Raw genomic sequence first — 10,152 nt, forward strand, 5'->3', positions numbered from 1 at the left:
AACACCTGATCCTTCTTAAGGCCAAATACAGATCGTATTGCGCTGTCCATAGCCTCTCGATCACCATCAACCCCTATCTTCTTTGTGGCAATACGACTAGTTATAGCAATGAACCTATCATCCAAACGCCTTTTCTTTATGACGCGACCTGAAGTGTCAAAACATGAGGAAATTACAAATGGAGTTAGTACACAACATTCAAATGGAAACTTGAGAAAAGAAAGTGCATTTGATTTGAAAACATAACTAAGAGCAGATCCTGACTTGAGCCAAAATTTAAAATAACACTGAAAAGAAATACGTAGCTAACATTTTGAACACACTCAAGTCTAAGAGGATTAGTCTGGAAACAAGAACTGAAATCAACTTGGAAAAAGGAATCCATACTCTTATCAAAAACTACCTACGCAAACCTTATAATTTAATCAAGAATATGGGCATGAAACTGATCAACTTTTATGAAAAGACTTACGTACATAAATATCAACTAACTAAGAAATTGACAGCAACAACTAACAAAGCTAAAAATCCTAAGCACACTTCGAGACTGAAATTAAAAAACAAGATATATAGTTGGAAACAAAATCACTTAAGGAAGCAGCAAAATACTACTAAAGATACTAGTAGTTAAGAACAGTAGCTCAAGACAGCACTTAGAAATAGAATTTGCATCTAAAATCAAGCTAACAGTTTCAGAACCTGATCATAAATGAACAACAATTTTTCAAAGATAAAGGAAAGCAAAGTAAATTTTTTGTCGAGCACTTTATCCATGATTTTTCCAATCAATGTATCAGATAAGTATGCACCTGCAGATAGATCATCATGATCTGCAAAAGTTTAAGAACCAATTATAATCCTACACAATTGTATGACAGTGTTGCAATCACAAATTATCATCATAAATGCAATGAGCAAGCTGAGGTGGAGAGGAATAAGCCACGCCAACCAGTGATTAAAATGAATTGTGATAGTAGATGTAGTAATAATTTGTGATGGATATTCTTGTAATCATGTGTTTATAAGAAAAAGAATCAATTGGAGTATTACCAACGATCAAGTTAAAAAAAAGCTTAATTATTACTCCTATTAACTAATCATGATAAAATATTACATGTAAAACGGGGATTGCGGAGAACTAATTCCCTTTGAACATGCTAATTATCTCTCCGTATAACATAAGTATAATGTTAAAGTCGTTTTATTTATCGTATTATTCTATAAAAATTCAAATATACATATGTTATATTCAATGCAAATGTATTAGCTGTTTGTACCTGGTTTCGAATGCTTTAGTTTCTAAATAAAAATATTGGTTGGTATTGAAAATTTATTGAGATAATAATAAACATGTACCAAAATTAAATATAATAGATCGACAATTAAGGAATGATGATTATAGCTAAGTCAACAAATTAACTAAAGGGGAGGAATGATATGCTACATACCTTATGTGAGCATTACTCTCGTTTGACACACATTTAGCGTTGTTCGTTTCGATTTATGTATTTAGTTTGACTCTAATACATTAAAAAATGTTATTACAATTTTGAATTTTACAAAATTCATAAAAATGAAAGCTCGATTTACTCGTTTTCTTTATTATTTCAGATAAATGAATAAAATAATAAATCAAGCTTTGATTTTTATAAATTTTGTGAAAGTAAAAATTGTAATAATATTTTTTAATGTATTAGAATCAAAATAAACAGATAAATCGAAACAAACAATGTTAAACGTGTGTCAAACGAGAGTGGTGCTCATTAGGAGCCCACATAAAATATGTAGCATATCATTCCTCAACTAAAGGGCATTATTATTTGGAAGATTTAAGTGTTGATTGCCGCTGATTTGGCGAAAAGGAATGTCAAAAGATAATGAATCATGAATATTACACCCTTTGTAGAAATGGATCTTGGGTTTAAATACTATATATAACACGCATGAGCCGAAATGCATCCCGTTCTTTCACGCATAAACAAAAAGATAAACAAAGTTATTCACGCATAAACAAAAAGATAAACAAAGATATTCACATCAATTTAGATCTACATTGATACTATATAGAAATGTGATATTCACCCCTTTAAAAGATCTAATAAATGAGAAGTATTATCCAAAAATATATAAAGGGGACATGCATTATTACTGTGAAATCGATAAACAAAGATATTCACATCAATTTAGATCTACGTTGATACTATATAGAAATGTTATATTCACCCCTTTAAAAGATTTAATAATGAGAAGTATTATCCAAAAATATATAAAGGGGACATGCATTATTACTGTGAAATCGATATAGAACAAGGAACGCCGATTTCTACACAACCTGCACATGTTGGTCGGAATGCGAGTCAAAATTCCACATGTGCAATAAAGAGATAGACAAATAGATCGATCCATGGTAAGTTGAAAAGGAAACTACAAAATTTAATTGCCATAATATTAGTTATGATTATCATCATTTTAATAGTATATACTCCATTCGTCCGCGAATGGGGTCTCATTTATTTCCGGCACGGATTTAAAGAAATATTAAGAAAAGCGAGTGAAAGAAAATTAGTGAAATATGAGTCTTATTTGTATATATTAATTTTAAATTATATGTGAGTGGAATGAGTTAGTGGAATATGAGACCTATTTATGGTAATTAAGAACTGAGACTGCTATTCACGGACGGACCAAAATGAGAAAATGAAACTCCTATTTACGAACGAATGGAGTATTACTTAGAATTAAAGAAAAATAAAATAAAAATAAAGAGAAGGAAAGAAAAGAAAAAGCAAATGGAAGAAATGAACTAACTTGTGGTTTAATACAATAGTACTACAATTAACTTGAAATTTTACAGCTAAAATGTAGATATGTTCTAGAGTCTATTATGGATCCTTATGCAAAAGATGCATTGATCATTATCGATTTTTTGTATGCCACGTTTGATTAATTATTTTTGTTACTTGTGAATGAACTAGATATGCAGCTGCACTTGTGGTGGCGTGAGATTTCTCACATGATTGATTGATTATACAATACTCGAACATGACTATTAATATATTTGAGTTTTGGATTATTTGCATGTAAATACATAAACTTTTAATAATTTTTTGTTTTTTTCCCAAACTGTTATTTTTTAATATAAATGCATGAACTTTGAGTTTTTCTGATTTTTCCCCAAAATTAGATTTTCTTTAAATTGAAGCTAACGTGTTCGCCGGAAGTGCCAAGTTGACAAAATGCGACGTATTAAAACGACGTCGTTTAGATAAAAAAAAAAGTGGTAATTTTTCTTAAAATACATGAACTTTCAAAATTTTCTATAATTTCCCCCGAACTTTTAGAATTGTTTGATTTTTCCCCAAATGATATACTTTCTTTAAATAATTTAATCTTCAACACTTTTTAAATTTTGGACATGAGTATTAATTGAGATATTTAGACGTAGTTCATTAGTATATTTACATTCTAATATTTTTAAATTTAACAAATTTTAAAAGAGGTTGTAAATTGAGATATTTGTGATTTTTTTTTCTTTCAAATTGCATTTGGTTAGAATGGTTATTGTTTTCATTTTTATATATTAATGCTTTATATTTTTACGATTTAACATGACTACGTATAAATTCACATAAATTTTATTTTGATTATATAATTTTCTTTATTTAAATGATATATATTTTTTAAAAATAATAAATTAATATTATTTAAAAAATTTCACTTTTCATATAGTTTAAAAAATATAATTAATACTCATGTCTTAATTTAAAAAGTGTTGAAGATTAAATGATTTAAAGAAAATATATCATTAGAGGAAAAATCAAAACAATTCTAAAAGTTAGGGGAAAATTCTAGAAAATCTTGAAAGTTCGTGTTTTTTGAGAAAAATTACCAATTTTTTTTTTATCTAAACGACGCATTTTGCCAACGTGGCACTTCCGACGAACACGTCAGCTTCAATTTAAAGAATATTTAATTTGGGGGAAAAATCAGAAAAACTCAAAGTTCATGCATTTATATTCAAAAATAAAAGTTCGAGGTAAAAATCAGAAATCATTGAAAGTTTATGTATTTACAGGCAAATAACCCTTGAGTTTTTTATGCATCACATCTTGCATCTCTTATTCATATATGTAATATTTAAAGCAATTAGCTGAAAAAGTAACATTATATGAAAGGACATATTTGAGTTTTTATGCATTACAATTTAGTGTATGGAACTATCCATGAAATTTCTTCTCAATTTTAAAATATGAAGTGACATATTAAGAAATATTTCAAAATATTTATAGGGCTTGTTTGTTACTATCTTGTTGGGAAATTAGATTTTTGGTAATATGATTTATAATAACATGATTCCATTTGTGTTTAGAAATATTAAAAAACCATTATAGTTTTAAACTCATACTGATTACTCAAATAAAATTAAGTCATACGTGTAAGAATCAAAACCAATTTTTTCTTAATTTAATTATTAATTAACAGAATATCAACCACAACATTAAAATTAATCATATACTAATATTAAGGATAAGATACTGCAACATAAATTTTCTTGATAAGTTATTTGGTTGGTAAGGCGCAATTATATTATATACAATAAAGTAAATATAATTACATTACATGTGGATGCACGATTGCTTGTCCTCATTTCATTCACATGAGCTTAGATATATTGTCAACTCTTTAGGCATGATTACACACTTGACTACAACAAAACTCACACTACAAACATCAAATTCCTAACTCCATAACTCAAAATGTAATCCTAATGGGGAGCAAATGAACTCTCACACTATATCTCAACCAAACTCCACTTCTTCAAATCCTAATTACATGTGCAATTGGGTATTTTTTTCGTTATTTGAAAAATAAATAAGAAAATATTTCTATGAATACCATTTTCAACTAATTCTAGCAAGCATCCACAATGGCGCCTGGACTAGAAACTGGACACCTCCTACCACGTCATCAGGACTAGAAACTGCATGTCACATCACTAGGACACCCAACTGCACAATAATGGACTAGAAAGTGGACTAGCACTAGGACTAGCCACAATAAACAAAATAACAAATTCATTATAAATTACAATCACGCAAATACAGAATTAAATTTACGACACAAATACAGAAAAATTCAATCATTTTATGTAAATTAAAAAAAGTACATCCTAAAAAAAGTACATAATTAAAAAAAATACATAAAAATCCTCCTACTTCTGCACGCCATTCACGTCTGAGTTTCGGAAAATTAAAATAAAAAAAATTCTAGCCGGTCGCTCGCCGATTTCGAGCCTGCAATGGCGGTTAGCACATCGGCCAGCGGATCGGCTAGCGCCCGCGAATCGGCTAGCCTAAATTGTTCTCGCCGGTCGCAATGGAGGCTAATATACAATGCATCTTTAAAAATAGAGAAATTTCAGAATTTGGGTCTCAATACGCCGACCTTTCAAAATGAGGGATTAATTACGCTAACCTTTCGAAAAATGGGTCCTAGGCATGCGAATTTTTCGGAATAAGGGTTTTTCACCTTTTTATATTTATTCTCTTCATTTTTTTATTATTTCCCTTCCAATAATTATAAATTGTCTAAAGTCTAAACTATCCTTTAACCCAATTTCTCAAAAATTTCATTCTACTCCCTCCAAATGTCCTAAATATCAATATGCTCTCTCATATTCTCACACAACAAATTATTTTCGCTTTTGAAGTTATGAAAAATGCTTCACGATTAGGAATTTAGTGATTATTAAATTTGATACTGTAATTATATTTAACCTCATTTTCGTATTAGTTAATCCATAAAAAAATATATGTAGATTATCATCCACTACTACTTCCACAAAAGCAACAACTAAAATACTAATTTTCTACAAAATCATAGATTATCAACAAAATACTTCCACAGAAGCATACTTCCAGAATACTTTCACAATACTAATTTAGTCCATTACAGTTCGTCCACTCTAACAAAAATTGCATTACTTCTTTAATTCTAATGAGCAATTGCTTTTTGTAATAATTTAATGGTGGAAGCGGCGAAGAGTGGAAGCGGAGATGGCGAAGGGTGGAGGCAGAGACAGTGAAGAGGCGGCGGCGAAGTGGAGGGTGGAGGCGGAGGCGGAGGCGCGTAAATGTGAGAATTTGAGAGAGAAGATTGAATTTTAGAATGGAGGGCAGATATTTTGGAGGGAGAAGAATGAAATTTTGGAGAAATTGGGTTAAAGGATAGTTTAGACAATTTATAATTATTGGAAGAGAAATAATAAGAAAAATGAAGAGAATAAATATAAAAAGGTGAAAAACCCTTATTCCGAAAAATTCGCATGCCTCGGACCCATATTTCGAAAGGTTAACGTAATTAATCCCTCATTTCGAAAGGTCAGCGTATTGAGACCCAAATTCCGAAATTTCTCTTAAAAGTGAAAGTGGGTGCATAAACGTAATTTCAGGCCGGCATGGTCAAAGACTCAAAGGTCAACAGGTTTGATCGTATTGGTATCTCCCGAAATCAGCGAGTTTTCGGGAGCGGTTTCTGCAAAACGACGCCGCCGTGGAGAGGTGAGCCTTAGGCGCCGTCCTTGGGTCGGCGGCAACCGCCGTCTCAGGCGGTGCTACCTTCTGATTCCAGTGGCGGTTCGGGCTGGGTCGCACCAGTGGGCTCAGACACAACGTGAGACTCGATAGGCTTTTGCCGTGCGACGCCGCGTCTGCCTCCAGCCTTGTGAGTCGGACGAGTAACCGCTGTTCCCGCCGTGACATTGCTCGTCGCCGTGATCGGTGCTCCTCGCCGGCGAAAATTTGAAAATTTTATGCACGGGAGGTAATACTAGTATTTTCTTATGCACAACTATTGAGAACATTTCACACGCTACTTTGCATTGCAGAATATTTCAAGAAATGTGTTGGGAATACAATTCAATTAACCTGAGACAAAAAGAGTATAAAACTAATCATACAAAAGTAGGATCCACGTTCCATTAACTTTTTCAATCCATTTTTCATTACCTTTATTAAAACTATGGTGGGTCAAAACATGACAAATTTTTCATTACCTTTATTAAAACTATGGTGGGTCAAAACATGACAAATTTTGAAGGACGAAAAACTATTTGTTTAGAGGATATATATAGGAACAGAAAATGCAAAAGAAAAATTAAATAAAACAACTAGTAAAAATGTAACTAAAGGGCGGATACATCTACAGAATTAAATAATACAAAAAGAAAATACAAAACAAAAGTTAATCAAATTGAAACAATAAATAAATAAACAAGACTATTTGACAAATTATTAGTCAGTAGTGTACTAATTTTGTATTTATAAAGGGGTATAGATGTACTCTCTGTAAATAAAGGTAGGATCTGATTCAACCCTTAAAAAATGGAGATAACAACGTGTATATCAACAAAACATGTAGTATAACTTCAAAAAAAATTAATTGTGTAAAAGAACTAAATTTCTACGATTAAGTAACAACAAAATTTAACTTTAAACAACATAATTTCAGAAATGGGATACAAAAAGTGAAATACTGGTAGATATGCTTTTTATTTTTATTTTTGACAGTTTATGACATTTCTTTTGCAATTTTGCAATTTCGTATCCAAAATTAATTTTTGGCTATAGATCTAAGATTTCGATATTAAACTATAAAAATCAGAAAAGAAAAATTCATCATTTTCTAACTAACCGTAAATAAAGGATACAAAAATCAAACAAATCAAATGTATATAATCAGCTAAACATTGGGGAATTTTCAGGTAAAGGCCCAAGCCCAATGGGACATTTAAAATAATGGACTAATAAATTTAATTGACTAATACTATTACATAAAATAACATGGATTATGAAAATTAACAGTATAATCAGTCAATTATATTGAAAAAACCTTTAAGTTTGGAGGTATGAAATAAGGGTATTTAACTTGCGTGTAATAAAGCTTTTTCCTTATTTTATGAATTGGAGGGAGTACTTAATTGAAAAACAAAATGAATGTTAAAAATTATATACTATATTCTTGAATTTATTCTAACAACTTTTTTATTTAACAAAAGTGGCATTACATTTAGGCAAAATGATTATATATCCTAATTTGGTGCAATAAATTATTTAATAAGTACAAATATCAACTAAAGCAATGCATAATTGAAACCAAAGAAAAAAAAATGTGAAAAATGGTCAATGCAGTAGAACAACAAAATTGACTTGAGAATAATATTTCCTTCATCAGCTTTGTATGGAATAATATGCTAAATTCAAAGGAAATGTTTAGCGTTGCATAAATCAAATGCACATTTATCGTAATTGTACACATAATCAATTGTATATAATAAATATTTTCACTGGTGAGTGATGACAATGAAAAAAAAATAAGTATAACCCATATATGTGATACAAAATATATATATGACCAACGATTAAGACTTTTCGAAAAATGGGGGATGGGTTAGTGACATAGATACACTTAACTTGGAAATAATTATTGAAACTTAAGAAAGACACACGATTTGATCACCCCCAATTGGAAGCATAGTGTATGGAGGTTTATATTAGGACATTAAGTGGTCTCTTTCATCTACAACCATAATATCTTTTCATTTTGGTTATATGCGTTTGCTTTCTTATTTTTATTCATTTTCTTTTGACGTCAACCATTCTCGAATTATTGGACTGACCTCAGTTTTATACATATAGTATTTTTTTAATTTGAATCATTTTTATTACTCCATCCGTCCACAAAAAATAGAGCACAATTATTTATGGAAAGTTTTCAACAAATAATAACCCTACACATTATTCCACTAACACTACTTTTCACTTTTATTTTTTCTCCTTATCTCTTAGTACTTTTTTCTCTTCTCTCTTACTTTACTAATTCTACATTAAAATCCGTGTCATACACAAATTGCTCTATTTTTTGTGAACGGATGGAGTATAAAATTTCATTCCAATAATCTATTATCTTGCTATGAAAAATAAATTATAAATACTAATATCGATACATGATAAATAAATTAATCGGAAATACGTTTGACTAGAGTCTTGAGCATTGAACAAACTTTTATTTTATTCATTTAGTTATAAAAACCAATTACGTTGAAAACTAGGAAATGTTTGACTCTAGTTCTAATGTAATGATGAAAATTTCCCAATAAAAACTATGACAGTACTTTTTAAGTATTGATAATCGGCATTGATAAATTATCACTTATACATTTAGAATACGTACTGATGAATTGATTTTAAATTTAGAGACATTTTTAAATACATTTGTTTAGTCAAAAATATTTGGTGTTGAAAGCCGTTTTATAGCATTCAAAAATGCGTTTTTTGTCCTTAATGTTCAGCCTCCGCGGGTTTAAGAGATATAGTACATTTATTATAAATCTTCACTATGATTTTATATCCTCACAATAAATTAAGGGTTTTCATTTTTATACACACATATATAAAGAGAAACTTAGAAAGTATAATGTTTATGAATACCATATATTTATTCATAACTTTAAATTGTATGTTTAGAACCAAATATACTTAAAGTTCTTATATTTAACTACCTATAACCATAAAATGTAACCAAAATATTCAAAAATTCAATGTCAATATATAACCCGTGGCGTATTAATTCTAAGAAAAAGAATCAATTGAAGTATTACCAACGATCAAGTTAAAGGAAAAAAAACTCAATTATTATTAACTAATCATCGCCATACGCAATGGGGCGGACGATGGCACGCCCGATGGCGCGCATCGTCCGCGCCCGCCATCGTCCGCCCCATTGCGGGTGCGTGACATAGGCCGCGGTTTCGTTTTTTTATAAATAGAGTTCATTTGTAATTTCATTTCACGATTTCACTTTCGAAACTTATTACATTTACATAATTACTACGAAATGGATTCAAGTCTCAATAGTCCTATGTTTAGCGGAGAGGCGCGTTGGCCGGGTACAGAACCCGGCAAATATCGTTCGTTCGACGCCGACACCCAGTACGATCCCGATTTCAGTACGGAATCGTACGGGTTGTCTGGAGCCGTCTCCAAACCGACGAAGCGCTCCCTCCCGCCGTGACGCCGCAGCGGCCGAACCCGCCGCGACCGCTTCCGCCCCAGCCAAAAAGAAGCGGAACCGGCAGCGGGCGCAGAAGTTGCC

Source organism: Salvia splendens, chromosome 14, assembly GCF_004379255.2.
Source record: "Salvia splendens isolate huo1 chromosome 14, SspV2, whole genome shotgun sequence".
Taxonomy (NCBI): domain Eukaryota; kingdom Viridiplantae; phylum Streptophyta; class Magnoliopsida; order Lamiales; family Lamiaceae; genus Salvia; species Salvia splendens.